This window comes from Stegodyphus dumicola, chromosome 3 (assembly GCF_044657685.1).
Source record: "Stegodyphus dumicola isolate Sdum_Otavi_A_Nest chromosome 3, ASM4465768v1".
Classification (NCBI taxonomy): domain Eukaryota; kingdom Metazoa; phylum Arthropoda; class Arachnida; order Araneae; family Eresidae; genus Stegodyphus; species Stegodyphus dumicola.
In genome coordinates this window covers 33,527,336-33,553,668 of record NC_140770.1, presented here as the reverse complement: position 1 = coordinate 33,553,668, position 26,333 = coordinate 33,527,336, and the positions used below count along the sequence as shown (strand labels likewise).

The 26,333-nt window shown below is 33.8% G+C and overlaps 1 protein-coding gene across 13 annotated transcripts in view; it reads right to left on the bottom strand.

Annotated features, from left to right (window-relative positions):
• LOC118194695 (plasma membrane calcium-transporting ATPase 2-like) overlaps positions 1-26,333 on the bottom strand; it is a 472,379-nt gene that overhangs the window by 204,600 nt on the left and 241,446 nt on the right. For all 13 annotated transcript variants that reach the window (XM_035365870.2, XM_085812726.1, XM_085812727.1 and 10 more), the window contains one exon: positions 13,891-14,038. The gene's annotated coding sequence lies outside the window, so the exon portion shown is untranslated. The remainder of the gene's footprint in view (positions 1-13,890; positions 14,039-26,333) is intronic.

Below are 26,333 nucleotides of genomic sequence, written 5' to 3'. Positions count from 1 at the left end.
TCAAACAAGCAATTTTCTCTTGCAATTTTTATGCTTTTTATTGGTGTAAATAAGTAAAAAATATTAAAATACTTAAAAACGAATTTTTGAAAGTTTTGTTTAAAATTCTAAATTTTGCTCCTTTTTTAAAATTGTAGATGGGTATTATAGCACAATTTCTATAAGGGAATTTTATTTCAATTATATTTCATAATACATCATAGTGATAAACACTTTTGACTCTTTAATAATTTTTATACATTTTATTCTAATATTAAAATTGTATTTAACCGTAATAATTAATTTTGCTCTTATTTTATAATGATTATTTTTTTTTAAATTTATTTTTAGTTCTTCATAAGATTTTTTTTTATTTATTGTTAATTTAATTTATTAGCTCATGCATGAATACATGTATGTTTCTCGCACTGTGACAAAAACGACAGTATCTAGAGCCATCGAATTTTGAATAACGTAATCCTCCACTCGAACATAGGCATCTGGACGGCCGAATTTCGAATTTGTTTTAATCTATTTCACATTTTGTAAAATTTTAACGAATTTTTGATTAACAAACTCAGCGAGTTCAGAGCGAGCACTGTACGGATATGCTGTTTTCAAACGTATGTGGTTTACGGGCGAAGAACATGATATTCAATAAATATAGGAAACACACAAAACTTTAAAAAAAGAGTGCTTCTAGATTTTATTTTATCTTTTTTTTTTTTTTTTTTTTTTTTTTTTTCTCCTTCATTATGCTCAGAAAATTTTATGCTCCGAATTTTATGAATTATTAAAATAACTAATCCACTTTAATGTTAATAATTTAATGATCATATAATCAAATAAATATGATCGTTTTGTAATGTTATAGTTTGGAAAATCACTGCCTGAAAATGCTTATTAAATTTTTTAAAAAAATCAGATCTTGTTTAATTTTACCTTATTTATTTCAAAGCATCGCGTACTATCAATCTCATTTAATTTTACTTTATTTTTAAGCAAAATTAAGCTCATAAATTTTGTGCTTAGAGTTTTTAGTGTTTTACCAAAGTAAAGATGTTTGTACAAGAATTACGCGTGAAAAAAATGCGCGAAATGCAGTAAAAAGTGCTTTAATGAGATATATTAAATCCTATTTGGAAAAAAGTGTGGCTTTCATATCATTTCTCATCACTATACAACGCATCACATTAAATAATTAAAAAGAGTTATGTGATACAAACGCTATAGGTTTCAGTGTTAAAGTAAACCAGATCGTCCCTACTCTTTCTTGCCGACATGTCGGTGACGAGCGCCCTGCCCACTGGGTTAGTCTATTTCTTATAAGGTCCATGATGCTTTACTATGACCTCGCAAAAATCACGTGACCTACGACGTCATTTGCGATTTTTTGCGACTAAGTCTCCTTTTGCTACTTTAGTTGAAAATTTTCTGGCAACACTGGTCCTATGGCGAGTTATTCCTCAGCAAATACATAATGAAAGAGGCCAACTGCCTTAAGGAAAGAAATATCGAATCTGTACATGCTAAATTAGTAATTCGTAATATTCAATAATACATAAATCATTCCTATGCCTCTCAGAATTAATTCATATAATTGAAATTGCGCGAATTATATTCATAAGACGTGGCCAACATTCCTCGCACGGTAAAGGTGTTTTCAAAAGCTGCTGTGCGTTCCAGCGACGCTCTAGAAATAGAACGGAACAGTGAAAGCAAGACAAGCGGTTTCTAGGAACTCCCTGTTCTCAGTTTTGTAAATTAAAGATGAAGTCATTAGATTTTAGAGATGAAAGATGTCTGATCATAGGAAATTTTAACTGATCCTAACGGAAAAATAAAGAATGAAAGACGAGGAAAACTACAGATTTCAGGAAATACTTTCACGTTGGAACAACATGTGCGATATTAAAAGCTGCTCTTGAAATTTGTAGTTAAATATTGACTTTTATGGACATTTATTTAAGGAAGTATTTGTGGCATAATAATGTGTGTTTTATGCTTTAACGAATGCAGGTTGGTAACGAACGAATCATTAGAACAGAATCATTAGTCTGTTCATTTTTCTTGTGCACATATGATATATCTCTTTGGTTTGGAGCACATATTTTTACTCCTCTACTTGACATGCAGTTTTTTTTTTTTTTTAATTGCTTCATTTCCCCTTTTCTTAATTCTTTGGTTTTTATAGCATACCTGATATAATAGTAAATATTGGTCTCTGGAAGCTTTAAATGATATTTACTTGTTAGCAAGCGGTTCATGAGGAAGCGATTTGAATTACGTATCTGAGGATACAAGATTTCTTTTCTGGGAGTACGGCCCAGGAAGCCACATGCAGAGAAAGGATCATATTAGATACCTGCTTATATGGTGATTAACTTATGCACTTTCTGCATTAACAGAGAAAATGAAAATGACGTCTTCCAGTTTCTCCGTTTTGCCATGCTCCTTAGATGTAGATATCTGTTTCTAGCTGAGATGAGCATAAAGGCGGCATACAACAAACGTCAAATTTTCATGGTCAAAGTCAGTCAAATCTACTTGTTCGCACATGGTTTATAAATGAGAAGACTGCACAACGGATTTTACATGTGTAAATCACATTTGAACGTAGGTTGTTTGAGTTAAAGGCCGTGTTATGCCTCGTGTAAAGAGGAGAAACTCCTAGCAGCATGTGTCGGAATTAGATCGCGGCAGGATCATGCTTTGTCAGGACTGCGGTTTAAAGTTTCGCGACATTCCTTCTCATGTTGAGTCACATCCTGTTCCCTAAGTCAGGACCTCGGCTCGAGTAGACGACAAGTATCCGGACAGACAGTGGGATGATATCTGCAGCACCACAGACTGTCAGCAAGGCGGCCATTATTGTGGCTTCGCTTGACAACGAAGCACAGACAAGTACGTCTACAACGGTGCGACGACCGGCGACACTAGACACAAGAAGGCACCACGTACTTCCTTCAGATGAATAGCGGTTCTGCATATGCATCATAATGGACATATCTAAGTGTGTAGGCACCAAGAAGAACGAACGTTGCCAGCTTGCATTCCTCATCATTATACGGATTTAACACGCTGGTATGGGGTGCCTTTGAGTACACACTCAGCTCACCTCTTGTTCTGGTGATACAGACAGCCTCCGTTCAAGTTCTTTCTTTTTAGGGCCCGTGGCTGTGCCCTATCTTCTAGGTCTCTTTGACGGCATCTTTCAACAAGATAATGCACGACCGCAAGTTGTCCGCGCTTAGATGACCTTCGTCCATACAGAAGATATTCTGACGATTGAATAATTCCATCCAAACTCAGTTCGAATCGATGACCAGCCGGATTATAACCGTATGTGTTGTTACCAGAGGTGAAAGCTCTATGTAATGAATTCTGCACGCTGTTTACCCAAACCACCTTCAAATTTAATCACGTCTTTCCCCCATTATAACTTCTGTGTACAATAAAAAAAATTCTGCAGTTTGCTTTCCTTCCTAGAGTAGTAACTTTAATTCCCAAGCAGTATATACACGAAATCGGCGTATGCTCAGAATATTTAGACATAGATGAAGCCCTAAATTTAGAAAATAGTGGTTACAATAATGTTTAATTTTCAGTTACTATATCGCTCAATAAATTTCATCAAAGGATGCTTTCATGTGTTTTTTAAAGAGGGTATTAATACAGGTGTAAAATGAGAAGCCCTGTGTCAAGGGACGGTTCTTTTCATGGAAGAAGAAAGCAGCTCGGTTAGACTCAGTGATGACTGCACAAAAATCTCGCAGAAGAGCCATTTCGCGAAATCCAAATATTCAGTAGCAGCAATTCCACTTTCTCCTCTCCCCTACCAAGGGAGAAAAACTATTTTTAGAACTCCATTTTCCATCTATTTCAGCGGCGGGGAAATAACTAATAGAATAGAAGAGACGTAAAAGCTTTCATGCACACACCTAAGCACACAGAATTTCCCTTTTTTTTTTTTTTTCCCTTTCTTCCCTGCGATTCTCCTAGTACGGACAACGGGTCCCTCCGTATTCCCTCTCGCTTCAGATATCTTCTGACGTAACAGGATCTCATCCGCCGTTCCCAATATAAAACTGACCGTCCCCACACTCCAAAAAATTCCTTATGTCTTAGAAAAATATGTGAGGCTGGCCTGAACTTTCCTCTTCTTAAATTTTCACAAATACGAGTTGCCGGCATAGAGTTTTCTCTGGTTTAGCAGCACTGTACGAATAAAATGTTCAAAAGAAATGATAGCAGAGACAGCTTTTAAACTATCCTAATGATTCCCAAAAAGAGGGGGCAAGGATTTTTTCCCGAAACCATACAGCTACAACACTCTAGAGTTAGCTTTATTAATGAGGTGTGTATCTTTCGAGGAAGGTAAAACATATTTATTATTGATGCCTTTGAAAGAATAATTTATTTTAAACTATTCAATCAAAATTGGTTGGTTGTGAAGTATTTTCCCTGTCACTGTAACGTTCCTATCATTACGTCGAATTTAATCAAAACATATCATGCAGCAAACGTAGGAGAAAATTCATGCTTGTGATCGGATTCGCTCGATTACGCTTTTGTGGCCATTTGGGCTCGAAACTATCATCCATACTGTTTGCTTAGATTTTGTTTTCAGCAATGCATCTGGAATGATTTAAAAATCTTTCTTATTAAAGACTGGGTCATTACTTTTCATTATTTCACGTGAGCTATACATCTATACTACGCATATGCAAACCATGAGATATCAGTTTTCGCTAAAAATAAAGTTCCTGGAAGTCATAAAAAATAAAATATGATTTTAAAATTAACTTTCGAAAATATGAAACTGAAAAATAAGGATACACGAATGTTTACGTACTTTTAAGTAAATTTCACTAGGCATCTATTACACCACCACCAAGTTCCAAATCATTCATATCATGACATACTTGGTGCGGCCGATGGCAACCAAAAAGGGGGGTGCACAACTATATGTTATAGCAATTCTCTATACAAAAATTCAACGTTTTGAGGCTATTCGTTTTTGAGTTATGCGAGATACATACACACGCAAGTACAGACGTCACGAGAAAATATCTTCTAAATCCATTTTAAATCCTTTTTGCAACCCGTTTTGGGAAAAAGAGTCTTTACTCTGTCCTTACGTACAGATGTTCCCCCAAAATATCGATCAGTTGCATTTTGATAGCCGTCAAAATGGAAATGTTCGTTGAAATATGACACCCGAAAATTTTCGCGATAACAATATTTCTTTTACTCCGTACAAGAAAGTTAAAAAAAAAAAAAAAAAAAAAAAAAAAAAAAAAAAAAAAAAAACTCAGAATTTTTTAAATAATTTGAAGGCTTTTCAAAATTTTTACCTATTCTACAACTGCTAACAAAGGTGTATTTTTTAATTTGATTCTTCGTTATTGACAGCCTCGTGATAATGATATCATATTTCTATAACAGACAGAAATTGAAATGTTAAATATGCCATGGGATAAATCCGTAAACCTTAAAATGAGATTACGTGGGTTATGCTGATAAAAGAGAATAATTTTTCAGTCTACAACAGGTTTTTTTTTTATCATTATTTGTTATCTTTTTCACATTCTAGAAGCTAAAAGCATTTGGGGGGGGGGGAATTAAAAAAATAAGTTAAATAGTTTTAGTTAAATATATTAAAAATTAAAATCTTTTAGCTGTGATAATATATTCTCGTCACAATAAATAAATTCAATGAATTATTTCCTTTCAATAGACAATTTTTGAATTTCAGTGATCTTTTCATAAAAATGGTCATTTATTAATTTAACTTAAATATTTTATTAATATTCACTATATTTATTAATTTTCACAATTTCTTTTCCTAGAAGATAATCCCAAAACCACTTAATCAATACATTCATAATTTACTTTACTATACATATTTAATATTACATTCATATTTACCTAGCAGCTTTAATGCAAGTTCTAGGCTTTTTAAGTCAATATATATATATATGAAGCTTTGTAATTTTGACTTAAAAAGCCTAGAACTTGCATTAAAGCTGCTAGGTAAATATGAATGTAATATTAAATAATAATATATATTCAGAGGAGAGAAAATTAGCTTATTTCTGGAATAACAAATGGTTTACTTTGATTTAGTTTATTGAGGTTACGGCAAAGCACACTAGAACTATTTGCCTAAAAGAAGGAATGCCATCGCGGAGGGCATTCTGAGGGAAACTGGCTCGTATACAGGTTACGCATGACGAAAATCATGAAAACGCTCATGCAGCCAGCCCGTTCGTCAAACATCGAACCCAGTGTGGAACTATCAGTGTTCAGCGACTTAACCGCTCGTCCACTGGTGGGCTCTGGCCTAACAAATGCAAAGCCAAGGATTTTATTGAAAACAAAATTTAGGAAAAAATTAATGAATTTAAAACAAATTATCAACCAAATCCTGAGAAGTCGAAATTTAAAAAGGAATGAACAATAAACCATAAAACGAAAGTAAATTTATAATTAAAAAAATAATGTAGTACGAAAATAACTGAATTTTTTTTAAATATGAATGTGTTTGCAAATTACAACCTACAAAAAAGGAGAATGCAAAGAAAGTTTGACAACAGATCACAGTCATCCATAAACTAAATTTCATATTGATAATATAAATAATACGAGTCACAGTATGTTTATATACACTCATGTCCATAAATTAAGGTTAATTCGGAGTCATGCGGAAATTGAACTCTAAAATAAATATATCACCTGTAAAATCACTACACACATCTTCAAGAATCATGTGCAAATTTCAGGAAGTAACCAGATGACACAGATGGTACGTCACAATGACGAGAGTGTAAGAGAGTTATAGAAGTTAAATTGTTCGCAGGCGCTTTATAAGCACTTCAGTGCAATAACCGAATAGTTATGACACAAAGGACGCATTTGGATGATTTTTTACGTGGTAGAATTATCGGCCGTCTGCAATGTGGGCGTACCCAACTGGAAGTATCAGACGAACTTGGAATTGCCCAGAGTGTCATCTCCAGAGTGCCATCTCCATCATCCAACGATTCCAAGATGATGGGAATGTGAGTACACGTTACAGCACAGGTCACTCCAGAGTTACAACGCCGAATGAGGACCGGTATTTGGCAGTTACTGCCAAAAGAAACAGGCGGAGCACAGCCTCAGACCTGTCTCGTCAGCTCTCTTCAGCCACTGGTACGACAATTTCAAGGCAGACCGTGTACAGACGCTTAGGATAGATTGGTCTATATGCTCGTAGACCTGTCAGATGCGTTCCACTTACTGCAACTCACTGTCGCCTGCGGTTAGCCTGGAGTAGAGAGCATGCATTGTGGACACCGCAACAGTGGGCTTGTGCGATGTTTTCCGACGAGTCCAGGTTTAGCTTGCAGTCTGATTCTCGCCAGACTTTCATATGGAGAGCTCCAGGTACCCGTTACCACAAAGAAAACATCATTGAATGACACCGTTACGGTGGTGCAGGAGTGCTCGTCTGGGGTGGAATTATTCTGGGTTCCAGAACTGACCTGCATGTTCAAATTGGAACCATGACAAGCCAAATCTATCGGGACATCATTCTGAAACAACATGTACGTTTGTTTCGGGGCGCCATGGGCGCACAATTTGTGTTTATGGATGACAACGCCGTTCTCACCGTGCAAACAACGTAAGCGAATGCCTTCAATCGGAGGATATCATGCGTACGGAACGGACTGGCCAGCATTCTCACCAGATTTGAATCCAGTAGAGCACGTGTGGGACATGCTTGGCCGACGAGTTGCAGCCCGTCAACCTCCTCCTACATGTCTACCGAAACTTCGGAGAGCATTGATTTTTGAGTGGTGTAATATCCTCCAAGATCAGATCGATAATTTGATACTCAGCATGCCTAGGCGTTGTATGGACTGTATTGCATCGTCTGGGAGACATACAATGTATTAACAATCATACCAACCATGTAATATTGGGTTTTTGTAAAGAGTTTTTTTTTTTTTTTTTTTTTTTTTTTTTTTTAATTTGCTCCAGGGAGAAAAAATGGCTATTTTTTTAATAATATCAAACATATAGCATCTTTTTTTGCTCTTTACTTTTTGTTTAATAAATAAGCTTTACAAATAAGTCAAATTTGTTTTGCTTCTAACTCCTCCTTTGCCTGATTTTGCATTATCCTTAATTTATGGACATGAGTGTATTTAAGAGAATTTACGGCAATCAATGAAGTAAATATATAATATTATGTACATAGCAACCTAATAAAATTAAATAAATATAATTATAACAATTTTAGTAAAAAAAAAAAGAGGAGGCTGAAAATTTCTTTACCTTGTAAGCTGCTTAAATTCAGAAACTCAGAAGGTAAAAAAAAATTTTTAAAGACTAAAAGAATACTTCAGAACATTGTGCAACCCACCAAAAATTATCTTATATGGGCGTCGTCAGCCTTACTTTGGGAGTCATAATGCAATAATGCAGGCTAATATTCATATAAATTAACTACCAGCTTAATGTATATTACTATAAAAACACAAATATGAAAATAATGATGTATATACATTCGACATTTGGTGGTGGTAATCGAAAAGCGTTTCATTTACTTAAGAGCGCGACGAAAATTAAAGAAAAAAAAAAAACACATGGAGTTGTAAAAATAAACTCACGAAACGCTATTTTCAGTCTCATTCAATAACTTCATCACAGCGAAAAGCTCCGCAAGCGCCATTAGAAAGAAAAACCTTGATATTTGAACAAGGAGTTCAAATATCAAGGTTTCTGTTCCACTGCATCATTCTTTTAAGAATAGTCTGGCTTATCGTGACAGCGGCGGGCGGTTTCCCGCTCGCCATGCTGGCGAAAGAACCATCAGAAAATGTTGCTTGTTTTTTTGTAAAAAAATTACGCACTTCGAATTTCACATAATAGGACAACTATTCAAAGCGACATCGCAGACGACACGATTTGACACTACATTTAAATCCGCCATTGCCCAATATTTATTCCGACTGCAATCGTAGTATTATCAAACGGAAATAATACACATATGTTATCAACAATAATTATACAGAAATCAATAATAAAATTATTCTCACTAATTCATAAAACTATTACTGATCTAATAATTATTAGAACTATTTTCCACTGCTTCCTGGAACAAGTTATCCAGCATACTTTAACCGCAATGTAAAATACGAAGTTTATATCAGATTTTTAATTTCGCCTTTTCTCATGACTTCGTCTATTGTGAAATCACAAAAGAAAGCTATTATTAATTCTTCTGAAAATGAGGAATTTATTTCAGAATTGTGGACATACTGAATAAAATATTATTTTTTAATTATACGGAGACAATTTTATTGAAAGTGGAATGCAGAAAAAAATGGCGACACTAAAAGAAGTAGCCGTGACAGCAACAGGTCCATACAAAAGAAATGAAATTTGAGTTATTTCATGTGATATTGATATACCAGACGCTCTCTTCAACTGACAAATGTTAATCATATGAATATTACAGAAAAAGATATTAAAGTAATGGGAATTCAGAAGTGAAGCAATTATGTCATCATCAAAGATGTATGAAACATTTCTTAAGTGTAGTAGAACATTTTTTTCCCCCATATTAGTCTTCCCAGATAAACAGTTTATGAGATCATAAAAGAAATACTAAAACTAGTTACACTTACACTATACTATAAACTGCCGTTACGGAAAAATACTCACACGCATTCAGTGAATTGTCATTAGAAACAAAATCTCCAGAAGGTAAACGATAAAAATATGTTAGAAAGTTATTGAATCGTCATGAAAGTTAAAAAACTGCGAACATAACATGAACGGCTGCTAATGCTTTTAAGGCAGTAAAACGTAATTAATGGAAGGAGTCGTTACACACTCAAAATTGCATTCAAAACTTCAAAAATATATGACAACTACAGTGGTTGCATTTTAAGATCATTTTCCCCTCCTGGTTTGCTCAAAAAGCATAGCAATGATTGCTACAGAAGACAATCGAATCCTCTAATTTCCTCATCAGATTTATGGTGCACAGCGCGGCATGAAACCCAAAAATTCGACCTTAATTCCTAGACATCTTAGAAACTTTATTGAATGGTATTTTTATAAAAATTAACATAAATTAAATTATAACAGAATTACTAAATTAATTCAAATAACAAAAATGACATAAATTAAGTTTCTGTGCAGTGAATGATAAGCACAAAGCAGAAGTTTATCCAGGTAAAAATTACTCACTATCATTTTTATCACTAACGTCACTGTAGTTCTGGCTTTTAATTTTGATTAATATTTTATTTCGTATGTAATTTATTTATTATTAATTATTTTTGTTACGTAATTTATTTAATTATTATTATGTTATAGCTTAAGTTTATATTATTTTTAATAACAATTCCATTAATTCAAGTTTCCAAGCGTTCAAGAATTACGACCTAGTTCTAGAATCTTTAGTTTCATTCCGCGCAGTCAACCTTGAATAGGGGATTGAGAGATTTAAAAAAATTTGAGAACTTGACTATCTTCTAAAAACATACGTAATAGCATATCTAAAGCTTCTTTCGACAAATTTTCGAATTCTATTCTAGGTAGTTTCATTCTCTAAATTATAAAGAGATTAAATAACAACAAGATAAAAATATCTTCATTGCATAGTTCTCAACCACATTTTCTTCAGTTGCAATAGCAATAATTTTTGAAATCTTCAATTCGCGATTGAGCCTCTTTTGGTAATTGCCTAGTCGGCAACAAGGCAGAGGATATTACTTCAGATCCTTTAAGAAAAAATTGTATGCCGTGAGTATAGTATGTATACTTTTAGGCATGTACAGTGGACTTTTCCACATAATACTTAGCGGTGCTATACGCTTAATTTCTGAAATTATCAATATTAAAATGAGTGATCGCTTGACGCAACTATAAAAATGTTGTGCATTATTTTAATGACAGCTACTTTTGTGATACCGAAAACAGGTCATGATTAACCGAATATATATATTTTACCAACACCTGGCTTATTTTTTTTTAATTTTATTTATTTATTTATTTATTTATTTTTTAACAATTAATCCACATTTTTCAGTACATAGTTGAGTAGCAGGCATTCGAAGAAACATCCAGAGTGCAAGTTTTTACTCTGCCTTCTGTCAATCGAAAACAAGAAAAAGATGTTTCATTTTTGCCACCCAAAATATAACACAGATGCATAGATAATGTATCAGAGAGAGATTTACATACTTCACAAGCAATCACTGAAAAAATTAAATTATGGCTGACTGAACTTGTACTGCCACTGTATATCAAAACACTGCTCTCTGCAGATGTTCGATTTTTTTTCGCAGCTCGTTTCCGTAGTTACGAGATCAATCGGGTAGCGGAAAATAATCCAGGAGTTTCTATTTTAAAGTAACAGGCTATATAACATAATTAAGTCTTGTTTACTTATGGTGTTTGCAAACGTCCTTAGCCGGCCTTTATTTTCTCAAAAGTTGATCGGAGACATACACTTCCAATTATAAAAATGTTTTAAAAGACAAAAATAACTATGTTTTAGCACTTTTAAATTTAAGAAGATTAATTTTACTAAAACTAGTAACATAAAACTAAATTTTTAATTAATCCACCGTTTCGATTGCTTACATTTAGGATTGGATTATTCAATTATGGCAAAGCACACGAGGCTATCTGCCTAAAGGGAGGGATGCCTTTGTAGATGACTTTCTAAGGGAACTGGCTCGTATACACGTTGCACATGGGGAAAACCACGAAAACGCCCAGGCAGCCAGCCCGTTCGCGGGATTCGAACCTCGAACCGAACTAACAGTGTTTAGCGTCTTTACTGCTCGGCCGCTATTGGGCTTGCTTACATTTAGAAAAATGTTATACTCATTATCGAAAATAAAACGCAAAAGTTTGACTCTCACGCATTAAAAATTCATTAAGGTATTCCGAGGGTGACTGTACTTCAGGAGAAAGCCTTTTCTGTCAAATCGGATTACTTAAGCAAACCCTGTCACTTTCATTGAATCGATGGCCCTGTAGTTCTTGTGTTGTATCGGGTCTTCAAATTCTCAGTCGCCAAAAGTTAACACACTCTCATGCAAAACTGTATAACACTTCAAACCGTACCTGGTTTATTGTGAATGTACTCCTCAGGCAATGACGTCATATTCGAAGGGCCACCAAACACCAGATCACAAGGCAGACAAAGACACGACCGAAGATCATCTGGGATGGGGAACAGCCGTCAGTGTTGTGCTCCGTACTGCGATAGGCCAGTAAGAACAGAGCTAACTTCTGGTCCCAGTCCATGTCGGTTTCTGGAGACCACCAGCTAGAGGTTATTGGGGATGGTTCGGTTAAATCTCTCTACTGCCATCTGATTGTAGATGTAAAGGTGTCGTTTGGGTTTTGTCTACGCCGAGTAGTTTACAGAGTTCTTTAATTAGAGCCGTGATAAAATTTCTTACTTAGAAACCTTTTCATAAACTGATATTTTTATTTTTTGTTAAGTACATTTCTTTTTTCCTTTTGTACACGGCCCTGAACATAATCTTCAACTTTAAAATGAAATATCTTTTTTTTTTTTTTTTTTTTCCCCCAAACGGAAGACACACTTTTTGTATTTATTTATTTATTTATTTATTTTGTAATGAGCACTTTTTTAATAAGCTCCGGAGGGTATACAAAAAAGTTTAATTTCATAAACTGATTTTTTTTAATTTAAAAATGCCCAAACATGAATACTTGCATCATTTAAAATATTTTTGCAACAGGAAATATCTGTCAATAATTGCAAAAATAAAGATCGAGCATGAACCTTTCATAATAGGGTGTATATAAATACCAAATTCTTTACAAGTCGCCAGTTTATGATGGAATTTTATGTTACGGCAATTTCTCCCACTTTGACCGTTTGACTTTGTTACAGCGACAATTTACTTTTAATCTATGATTTTACACTCAGCATATTGCATTTCTGAGAATTAAAAAAAATTAACAATTTTAGTCGTGAATTCTTATTTGAGGTGTCAGATTGTAATATGAAGTTTTTAAATTGCAACTTTATTTTAATTCAATTTAAAATACATTTCTGCATGAGACTTGCATTTTTGTTCTATTCGATATGGATATACTTCCACTGAATTTGATGTCATGCTTCCCTGTTTGGTAACCTTTAACCTAAAAAGTAGCATGTTTGCTTCTGTTTTACTTCTGTGCAATAATTTCTTTTAACTTTAATTCAAAGACATGAGACACATTAATATTTAAGATATTTGGCAACATAAAGCTTAAGGGTGGAAACTGTATGGATTCACAATAGCATTAGCGGCTAATACATTCAGTTAAATCTCCATGTCCTTAAGGATGACAAAGTCAATAGAAAACTATCTATTGATTTTAATTATCATTAGAATTCGATAAGCGGAAGAATTTTTTTTTTTTTTTTTTTTTTTTTTTTTTTTTTTAATTACTATAAACGAGAAGTTGATTTGGATATGTCTCTAGTATGCTAATATTTACTTGGATGTAAATATATTGCTTGGGGGGAAAAAAAGTTCATATAGTGTTACTAAAAGATCATTTAGCTACGGTAGACTTACTAAAAGAATAAAATTGGAAAAGGGCAGAAGCAACATGTCATTTTATACGATAAAATTATTTCGCATAAAATATAATAAAAGTATTAAAAAGACTGTGAAGAAGGGAGGCGACAAAGAACACGAAAACATTTTGTAAAATTTCTTTTTACATATCTTGTAACCCTGGTCAGAAGAACACTACAATTTTATACACAATAACGATGCAAGTAGCATCAAGTTTGAGGAAGACAAATAATGTAAAATGCTACTGATACACTAGACCAAATTCGGTTCACGCAAAGAAACTCCAGTATTTTACCTCTATATATTTCAGTCCCAAAAGGGCGGAGAACACATCGGGGCACACAAAAGCGCATCCAGCGATGGAGGTAACCGTCACGTGACTAGGCGCAGGAAGAGGAGATGCATCCAGTCATCGAAGAAGCCTCTAAACCAGAATAAAGAACCTGAAAAGGAAACAAAACGCACGCATTAGTTTGACATATATTGAAGCAAGCAATACTGGATTAAATGCAAATGCTCAATATATTATTAAAGAATACTACGAAGAAATCAGATGTTCAGTTTGGGGATAACACTGAAAAATTACAGAATTCCTACATAGTTCGTTCTCAGGAAAGTAGGGGAAAAAATGTGGCAGCTGTGAAGCAATGCAGATCTTAATCTTCATCATACATATAGCTTGATCTTGCATTATTAAGTTTCTACATAAAAAATATTTAAAATTCAATCTGAACGATTTTGATGAAATATGGCAAAAACAGAACTTGCATTATTAAGTTTCCGCATAGAAATATTTGAAATTCGATCACGCAATCAACAGTTTAGACCAGAATATCTACCATAATTTCTTCAACGTCCTTAAAAACATCTCTGGTGTTGAGTTGCACACTAAAAATTGTGACCACACATATTTTACAGTGTCTCTAGAAAGCCTTTCACACATGCTCCATTCTCGATTTCTGTTAACGCGCGGATTATCGTCTAACAGCATTTAATTTTCTACTGCACTAGGTATTCATAAAGTTCCTGTTTCTATACTTCAGAAGATTAACATTCCAATCTGCCAATATACAATGGGCATGCGTCCACTTTAAAAAAAATAATAACAATAATAAATGGCACACTCACACACAATAACTCGTTCGACGGGCGTACAAAGAATGAGAGTACGCACTTTGTTTCGCAGCAGAGAAAACCTGAAACAGCTGGTAAATAATACCTAGACTTTAGTAACTTATGGACATGCAATTATCTTCATTTAAGATCATGGTTTGTTTATATAAATACTTTAAATTTTCAGGCTTTTGACGTAATGTGCACCGTGCATAAATTACAAGCCACTCAACCTACAGACCTCTTGCCAGAAGACTTCCACGCAGGACAGAAACTAACAATATTCAAGACAGAATCGTAGTTAAAGAGTAGTTAACATATCCTGCAGTATGTTCTGCAAGACTGGCATAAACAGCAGATACCAATCCTTAATTCTTTAAGCATTCCTAAGCTCAACGGGAAGCTTAGAAAACCGTTTCATGGTCTTCTTTCAGCCTGGAAATGGAAATCCACAGCAAATCGTTTGATAAATGATGTCCATATTTGCCTCTTATAATAAAATAATTATTTCGAATACCTTTGTTAATACTAAAGAGATCACGAAACAGCAGCTTATGCTGAAACGGTTGTTTGATACTGTTATCCACTTACGAACATTAAATCTATACATATGAATTTTCATATGTTATCCTCAATCAACAATGTTTTACAAGTTATATGACAAGAAAAGATGAAAATGTCACGATATTTAAGGTTCTCATGAAATTTCTCATCTCGAACAATTTATGAATACTAGAACATAACAGCAGTCGCCGCTGCAATACCATTACTTCGTATCGCCGGAAGGTGCATCAGCGGTCAAATAAGAGTGTTACAGAATGAAAACCGACTCTTAAATTTCCTGTGTTTCAAAATACTGCCACATTCCGCGGCTAATTAATTGTTCCTATCACAAGAAAATAAGAAACAAGTTAAGCAATACGGACCGTAGTCTCAAACTGGCGGCGCGCGAAGGCATTTCAATTATGCACACTATTAGACAAAAAAAAAAAAAAAAAAAAAAAAAAAAAAAAAAAAAAAAAAAAAAAAAACCACCACGACGCATCGAGAAGATATAAAGCAAATTGGACACAAATTGATATGCATACAGGTTTCGACGGAAAATGCAAAATTTTACATTTTGGCTGCCAATGAATGAACGGTTGTCGATACAGCGCATCTGGATTTGCGCAACTAACAGGATATTTAAGAAGAGAAATTACGATTCCAGGTCATAAATTCTTCACGAATTTCATTCTGTGTACTCTAGTAGACAGTAACTATGCCTCGCATACAGGTGCGCGAACGATATGCGCAGATGTCAGAATTTGAGAGAGGTCGTGTAGTTGGCCTCAAAGAAGCCGGTCGGTCTTATCGGCGAATAACTCGCCATTTGAGCAGGAGCGATGCCACTATTAGATAATGTTGGCAAGAATGGGTGAACCATGCCCACACACATCGTCAAGAAGGAAGCGGTAGGCCTAGAGAAACGACAGAACGAGAAGACCGAGAAATCGTCAGAGCGGCACTCACAACCCCAGATGCATCATCGATTTTACGTGCAACTAGTGCTTCAGTGACCTCAAAGAACATTCATAGACGGCTCACAGAAAGGGGGCTGAGGTCACGGTGAAGAATAATGCGCTGACTACCATTGACCTCTGCACAACGACAAGCCCGTTTCCAGTGGTGTCGGGCTCATTCGCACTGGAATGTCACTGACTGGAGTAGAATAGTTTTCAGTGATGAGTCTCGCTTTGAACTGAGCCCCGATGACCAGCAAAGGCGAGTCTGGAGACGCCCCGGACACCGGTGTGATACCAACCTGATTGTCTTCCGGCAGACAGGCGGACAACCAGGAGTGATGGTCTGGGATGCCATTTCATTTCATAGTAGGACCCCTTTGGTTGTCATCCGTCGCAACCTTACAGCACAGCGGTACGTCGACGAAGTTCTAAGGCCCGTTGTGTTGCCTTTCATGTCACGCCACCCTGGGCTTACATTTCAGCAAGATAATGCCCGCCCCGACACTGCACATGTTTCTACTGCTTGCCTTAGTACTTGCCGAACATTACCTTAGCCAGCAAGGTCGCCGGATCTCTCTCCTATTGAGCACGTTTGGAGCATTATGGGCAGGGCCCTCCAACCAGCTCGGGATGTTGACGATCTAAGGCGCCAGTTGGACAGAATTTGGCACGATATTCCTCAGGAGGGCATCCGCAACCTCTATCAATCTATGCCAAGCCGAATAACTGCTTGCATAAGGGCCAGAGGTGGACAAACGCGTTACTGACTTTTTCACTTTGTGAAGCTCTATCACTTCAATAAATCTTCAAATTTTTCTCAAACTGTCTTCATTTGTTTTTCTGTAAATGTACATTGCTTCTATCGATTTTCGTCCCTTCTGACAACTCCTTCTTGGTGCATCTTTTTTTTTTTTTTTTTTTTTTCTTTTTTGTGTGTGGGGGGGGTCGCCTAAGAGTGTGTCTGTCGCAAAAACGGTAATGCATAGATTTCAAGATGCTTATTTATTTGAAGTTCAAGTTTATATTATTTTTCGTTAGCACTAAAAACTTTCGTTACCACCTATTAATGGAGCTAATTAATTTACAACGTAAAATAAATCTTATTCGAAAATGAAGATTTACTAATTTTTGTACTAATCGCTTTGTTCGGGAATGCGCACCAGGGAATGCATTTATTCCTGAATAGCTTTTCTCCACAATTGAACATTGGTAAGAAAATAATCCGATTGACCAAGAAGAATTACTTTGCTAAATCGAAACGCCATCAGTTGTCAAGCTAGAATAAAAGAAGTTCATAATTATTTTGATTTATGCGTCGAAAAAAATAAGAGAAAGAGACTAATTGAGCATGTTAGAATTATTTGAAAGAAATATTTATCTAATAATTTAATTTTTAGTTGTCAGTATACTTAAATTACAAAGCGTAATCAGCAAAAATGTCTTGTGGATATTAAACTTTAAATTTCCCATAGAAAACACATCTAAATCTGAGAGTTTCAATTATTATGTTATTATTATTGTTTATTATATTTTGAAATTTGTTTAGTTAGTGAAATTTAAAATACTTTTTATTCTGTTAATAAAGCATTTCATAATGAAAAAAAAAAAAAAAAAAAAAAAAAAAAAAAAAAAATAGAGAGAAAGAAAGAAAAAAGAAAAAAAAATTCTGGCCCGTCAGTTGTCTTCAGACCGTACATGTGACCCGCATGCAATTTGAGTTTGAGATAACTGCAATATGACATTTCCACACTTATCAACGTCAAATTTTGTTTTCATTCTTACTTTCTTATTAGTAAAATATATATTGAGACATGAAATTCTGTCTAACAGACGGTAACATTAAGTAAAAACCCACACACGTATACAAAGAAACATTAAAACCCAAACAAAACAAAAAAAGGGGGGAAGAAAAGGCACTTTTTCTTCAGGAGGATATTCAGCATGAATTACTGATGATATATACATTCAGAAAACGTTAAATAAATGAATAATAGCAAAAATACGGAACATATGACGAAAGTTAAGATGATTGGGAGGGGAAAAAAAGCGTCTTATTATTTTCTAAGCACACTGCGCTAAAACTACGCCAGAATCTTAAAAACGTAAGGAATGGGCACGTAAGAAAGCCACTAAAAAAATCATATATATGGAATGGCTACTGTATAAAAGAAGAACTACTCAGAACTCAGAAAAACATGCTGATGTCGTATTAGCATTAGTAGGTACTAATGCTAATATCAAATAAACTAATCGAATGTGAGCTAGTGTTTTCATACTGAATCCCATCAAATTAATATTCCTTTCCATTATGTTTTTCGCCATGAACAAATGCTTTATATATACAAAAGCAGCTTTGACTACTCCCAGTTACCTCAGCACCACCTCTAGCCGCAATATAAAAAGCAATTTGTTGAAAACCGCTGATACAATTACAACAATCATCGTCATAATGTTCTGCAGCAGTTTACAGAAAAACTGCATAGACAGATTTTTTTTAGATTAAGAATTTTTACATTTTACATTTTATTTATTTTAAAATTTAAATTGCTTAAGTAATTCTGATTCATTCATGCATTTCTGAATCAAAAGAAAGGTGAACAATAGATGTGGTAAGAACAATATAAACATTTAATAAGAACAGCTGATATGGATGATTTTTATAATTAAGATCAGGAATTTCTTGATTTATGAATGGAAAATAATGATTAAAAGCTCTGTAATATGATCAAAGGTAAATTTACACGGAATTTACACGGAAAGGAGGAAAGCTAAAATTGAGTACAGCCCAGCCCAAGTTGCAAATGAATAACAGAAGAAAGAACTCAAATATCCATGAAAGTAAGAAGAGAAAACTGAAAAATTAAAATTAAATTAGAAAACACAAGATAGGGAACTGATTCCCTGATCTGCATACACAAATAGGACTACGATGTTTTCTCTATCCGGTAACATCAAACACATGCAAATATGCTATGGCAGATGACATCAAAGAAGTTGTCATAATTCTTTCAGACGTCGGAGTTGTAGTTCCCTGAGAGAATTTCCTCGAATTCAAGTTGCATAATTAATTAACAGATCACGAAACACACTTTCGCTTGTTTTTCGCTGCCAATTCCTGTTTTGGCATGAAAGTAAAATTTTGCCAAACTTCGTTTTTAACTATTTGCTCTCAGAAGATCCTGTAAGTATATATATCCCAGTATTCTTTTTGATGACACTATATATACATATCCTGTATGACACACTATCTCATCGAAAAGAATGCCGGTATTACAAAATTATACCACGCGAAATACAAACATATATGCACGTAAATTTTCCACTTCTAGATTCAGAAATGTGTAACATTTTTATGTGCGATTCAGTATATGTCAATACGTGAACCGCCAGTTCCTCGACAGATACCAAGATCATATTCAGTTTCAGTCCATACCTTTTGAAGCAACTGCGGAGTTATGGTTTCAATCGCAGATGTTATTCGAGTTTTTGGACAGCTGATATCGGTTACCATTTTCACTGTAAAAAATGTTTTTAATATTTCCCTGGAAGAAATCTAAAGATATAAGATCTGAACTTCGTGGAGACCATGAGTTGAGGAACTTCTCATTTAAGGCTGCGCGGACATAAAGAGCAAAATGTGCTATATGATTTTGCGAGAGAAGTGCAACCTGACATTCTTTAACTCATCTTCAACGCATGAATTGTTTCTGTAAGCTTGAGATTTCCTTATATAATAAAGTTGCGAAATCCATGCATTTTTTAATCTGTATATATATATATATATATACTGCGGGGGGGAGAGAGTTCCATATTTCCCGTTCTACTGGGCCAATTCACGAAATTCAACTTGCGTTTTTCCTGTCTCGAAAGCTCAACTTAGGATATCTGTTAGATTTATATATATAGCATCGTTCTAATATAGGTATTTTGACACAAAATCGGACTTTTCTTGAAATGACATACCAATTTTTTTCCATATTTCGATTCTACGACTCAAATTATGCCAAACTGCCAAGTTTTGTAAAAACTGCTCTCAAAATTTTAGCTCCTCACTGTTAAGTGAATTTGGTACATATTTGTTAATATCTCTTTTCTTATTAAACTTATTTGATTCTTCCTTTAACATTTAGGTTCATTCAAAATAAAATTACCCCATTTTTTTATGATTTGCTTTTAAAATTTGTATTTTTAAATACTTTTTATAAATTTTTCGAAAAACATTTTGGATTTATAACCTATAAAAGTTTTAACACCCTCTTAAAGTAAATGTATTTCTAGGCACACCTGCAAAAAAATTAAGAGTTTTCTTATTCAAAATTTTGTAAGATAGACATGAATTTACATACTGGCGCGTTTTGAAATTTGTCATATTTGTTATAAGCTTATTTGATTAACTACATTAATGCCAAATGTAGTTTACGCATTTTGTTAAAATTATTTGAAAGTATGAATGATGACTTTTTCCCCGCTCGTGTAGAATGAAAAAAAAAAAAAAAAAGAAAAAAAAAAAAAAAAAAGGAAAGGAAAGCAAAACAGGTTGCTATAAATTAAGAAGTAATTTCTCCGTAAATTTCGCACCAAATTTGAGAAAATTTAATATTTAGGCATAATTTGAATCGTAGAATCGAAATACGGAAAAAAAATTGGCATGTCATTTCAGAAAAAATCCGATTTTATGTCAAAATGCTTCCTATTAGAACAATGTTATATATAAATCTAATATATATCCTAAGTCGCGCTTTCGAGACATGAAAAATGTAATTTGAATTTCGTCAATCGGCCCAGTAGAACGAGAGATATAGAACTGTCCCTTATCCACCCCTCGATCGCAGTATACATTAGGTAAAAAATGCAAATCACAATTATAACTGAAATTAGCAGCAGGCTCGTAATTAATTTTAATTTGAGTATCTCCACTTTCTGTTCTATAAGTAGCAACTGTTTATAGTAACTTTTTCTGCGCTGCGTCTTTTTATAATCAATCCGTTTCATGCTTTCTGATGCAATCCTGCAAATGGGGACAGCTCTTTTTCAATCACAGATCAAGATACCTCTTGACTTTCCCTTGCTCTTCTAACACGCTGAGCCTAACTGTATATCGTCCACTGTCTGAAAAGGTAAGCTCCAAAAACTGTACGGTGTACATAGCACCCAAGATGATGTGTGAAGAAGAATGTGTGTCTCAATTAGTTGTCCTGCTATAAATTTTGTTCTTGGCCATGTCTGCCTGTAAATGTCATCGTTGTATCTATGTAGAAAAGCCTTCGCCAAGTTGTTACTATGCCACCATCTCAAATCCATTGCAGCTATTGCCCAATCATCAAAATACACACACATACATAATATCCACAAATATGTTTATCTCCGCAACTCATGGTTGTAGACATACACTTCCAGTTACAACAATGCTTTAAATGATGTAAATACTTATATTTTGGTAGTTCAAAATTAAAAAATTCAATTTTGTAAAAGTTACGAGATCTTAACTCTTAATGCATGCCCTCTGTCCATATACTTGTATTTAGTAAATTTTCATAATCAATAAAAATATAAATTCATAATCATAATCAATAAAATAATCATCAATAAAAATAAAACAGGAAAAAAGTGTGATACTCATACGACGAAAATTTACTGAAATATTTCTTTTTAATTTGGATATCATATTTAGTTGCTGCACACAAATTGAAGAGCGAAGGTTTTCATTTGTAGGTAATTAAAAATAAAATATCAATTTAATAAATTTTTGATGTTACCAGATTAAACGACCCACATCTCTATGCAGATTTTTATGAACAGCAATCACTAATTTAAATGTCAAATAAGTCAATTTTTATCGTATTGGAGTCAAACTTTCTGATAAAATTCATAAAGACTAATTTTCAATTAATAAAGACTTCGTAATTTTTAAAAATAAAAATGCCAAAATATGAATATTTACATAATTTATTTCATGTTACCAAACTTCTTCGTAACGTGAAATGTATGTCTAAAGCGGTGGTTGCGATAATTAAGGTACACACAAAAATGAAATACTCCGATCAATTAATGTTCAAATATTTTTATTCTTTACCCCTTAAAAAAAAAGAAAAAGAAAAGAAAAAAAAGAAAGAAAGAAAAACTGCTTTGAAACTTACACTTTTCGTTTATTTTTATGAAAAAGCATTCAATTATAATTGAATTTTAGTTGAATTTTTAAATGTTTGATCCTCTTATCCTCTACATGTTTCAGTTGCGACTAAAATAAACATAGAAGAATGAGTGAACCCTTTTCAAGATGACAAATGGACAGATGGTTTGATTTACTTTAATAATTAAATTTATGATGAGATTACTCAAGGGGCTGCACTTTTATGCCACGGCGGACTTCAGATAGAGAAACGGTGGCACTTAATAAAAAGATGAAGCATTTGAAAATTCAAAGTCAACTCGATTTTAATATTATCGACTATGCCTTTAATAGAATCTCTAAGTGAAAACTGGTTAAGAGGTCTTTAAATATTAAAAATTATGAATTTTTGCATATACCCGTATGCATAAACAACAAAAAAGATTATGTAAAATATTATATTTACAAAACATCTGCAACATTTAACGTACAGTCTAGAGATCTTGGCTTAATCATCATTTTGAAAGTAAACAAAGTACTCATTATAAATTATAAAGGCTTAAAAATCATGAATAGAAGTTGCTCATGAATATGACTAGTGATATTTCTTCAAGGCTTCCTCAATCATTAAATAAGTTTTGTGAATCAGCAAGTTTAAGTAATATGTGCATAGTAAAATGTAAAGGGATTCGACTGATTTAAAACAGGATCAAGATCTTTATCATCCAATGATCCCATAAGCAGCCAACTAAACTTCCATGAATTGACCTAGAAAAGCCATGCAATTCCAAAAGATCAAGGACGTGAAGAAGAAAGTTAAGCTTGTCTGATACTGGATTCAGAGCAAAGCTGTTCAACGTCAATCAAGGGGAAGCCTGGCAACAGTCCACGATGCAAAATTACGTTCCAGAAGATGATACAGCAATGAATTTCAAACAGAATACCTCTTCTTACCCAAATGAATCACTGCAGATATCGTAACAAGAAAAATACAAGCATGAATACATGTGGTAAAACAAAGTATTACATGTAGTAAAGTGTAATTATAATTTGGGGCATTATGCTAAAGAAATAACCACTTTTTTTTTCAACTATGCATTTATGTCAGTTGTAATTTTATAGCAAAAACGTTTGCCAGAGCAAGACAGAAATGTCTTAACTGAACCTCCGCCATTTGCATGATATTATCCGTATACTCTTTCCAAACATCAAAGCTAAAGAAAAAATACACTTTCCAATCTGACCTTTTAAATTCACGCTTAACATTTAAAAAATGCTCATCAGTGGTTTAGTCTTCCACGAACACAATCCCTTTAGGCAGACAGCCTTCGCGTGCATTGCCATACTGCAGGGTCTAAAAATTAGAATTCTAAGAAAAACCAGCTTTGCTGAAATATACACCAGAAGTAAAACATACTGTTACGAATTTTGCGTACATGTAAATAATTTTAATGAAACTCTAGTATCTTTTGCATAATGTAACATGAAATGCTTGAAAAAGCGAAGCGCTGCAGGAAAAATAAGATTACAGAGGCAAATCTATCTAACATTGAGATAAATGGCTCTCTCTCTAAATTGGCGAGAAACTGCCATAATTCGACGAACTTGGTGACATATTGGTCTAGTCCCTGTGTAACTGTAATTGGTACTGTTAATCGAATAACTGTAATTGATCCTTATCTGTAGTTGTAACCACATCCAGCCCTTAACCCTCTGGCTGCTCATCCCACGATTTCCACGGGCAACTCAAATGTAGCAAATTCTGCTCATCCCGCGATTTCCGCGGGCATGTGTTTTTCTTCCTTTATTGGGGAGCGCATCCCGTTTTTTCCACGTTTAACCTCTGAAATAATAATAGTATTAGACGTTTAATTTACGTTTTGGCCAACAGATATCGTTAGTTGTCCACTAAATTGCGGCGTTTGAAGGCACGTGGTATTACCGCTCAAACTCCACGTTTGCCGCTTTTTTCTTTCAGAAATGGCTGCTAGAAAACATTCAGCGATTATCTTGATTATTTAATTAAATTATTGAATTATTAATTAGATTTATTGATTAGATTAATAATTAGATTGATTATTAATTAGATTAATTGAATCTGGTGTAAAGACTGTGAAGTTGGACTTTGCCTTGAACCCTGTTTTGAATTCTATCATGCTAAACTGCATTTCTAAGATATATTTTCCTCAGTGCTTTATATTTTCTTAAATTTTATACATTTTACTTTTTTATATTATGCAATAAATAGAAATTAACTGTAATTCGACTGAAAACTTTAAAAAAAAAATTTTTTTTAGTGAAAACATCTGAAACTGGTTTTTCTCGCAACTTAGTTTCTCATGATAAAAATCTATATAAAAAAATATTTTCTAGAACAGATAACTGCATTTTTCAATTCTCCAATATATATGGATTTAAAATATTTTTAAAAAAATTACACAATTTTTGAAGCGATTTTGGTCTAAAAATTGAGCAGTCAGAGGGTTAAGGTTAAAATTACATACCGTAAATGCTATAATTTCCAGACAATATACCGTAATGCATATACTGTTCAAATTGCATATTAATTTTAACCGTATACGCCTTCCAGTAATTTCGAGAAATGGAAGGTACTAGAGATTTCTCGACGGCCGGGAGACCGGAGAGAGGATAAGTGATCAGTTTTTAGTTCAAAGCTGGCGTCGACGTATTGACAGCATCGCTCTTTGGATGCACTTTGCACTTCATTGTGTATAACGTTATTAGCAGTTAGAAGTGGTAACTACTGATTGTGCTCTGTGATACTGAGGAGAGTTATATGAGTACTTTTGTGGAAACTTTCCAGAAGTCTAAAGTGTTTCAAGGAAAATAAATTTTATCAAGCTGCCATCGGTTATCAAGCTGTCATCGGTACCATTACGATTCCGTACGCACCTAACAATTCAAATTGATGGTCGGAGTACATTACATATTACTTTAAGGGACATCTAGTAAACATTCGAAACATATAAATATTATCAAATAAAAAATATTCACATACTATTTAATATTCTATTGCAACATAAACTATCCCATTAATAATTTATTGATATTGAAAGGTATGAAATTGTTTTTTAAAATATAGTGTCCAAATTTGCTACACTTATTACTAGAGCCTAATTTGGTTATTAAACATATGGAAATGCTTACTTTTCAAAGTGCTTACTATATTTTTAACAGTTAAGAACGTTTCATAGCCGCTAGTGAATTACTGAGGCAGCATTTTCGGCACTTTTCCTACATGGTTTTACATCATGATTTTACAACAATATTTTTATTTCTGTGTTATGAAGTGTTTGTTACTAACGGTATCTTAAGAAATAACCGAGTGACCTGAAACTATTGCATAACAGACATCCAGAGTTGTAATGAACAAATCTGATTGACGGAAATCTAATTTCCGGTGCTATTTCAGTCATATTCGGTAATTATATGAATCTCAAACATGATAATATTGAAATTTAAGACACACATTACCTCTAGCTATTGGCATTCCTGTATTCATTGTAATTCAATCTGTTGCATTCTTAAAGGCACAAATATTATAGCAACAGGTTATTTCCATTACCCAGTACCGTGACATATATCTTAAAATTATGTTCATAATGTAAATATGTAAATATTTGCAATAGTATCTGCCATCAGTTTAGCAAAGGAGCAACTGCATATTTCACGTCTCCCATTATTCACTCGCCGTTTACTTAAAGTTAAAATTTCGAAAGTATGCATGATACTTCCATAAAACTACTCAAAGCGCGCCAAATGTCAAGTAAATTTTAGAACCACTATCAATAAATATTTTAAACAGGCTGAAGAAGAATGAAACAAAATTTAATAATTAAGAATACTATAAAATTTCGATATACGCTTCTCAGATCGAAGGTATGCTGTCAACCATTTATGAAATAAAAGGTATAAAAATATCTAACCTAACACAGATTTGCCACAGGTACTTTCCCTCAAACAACGACGTTATTCTTATTCCTATTCACT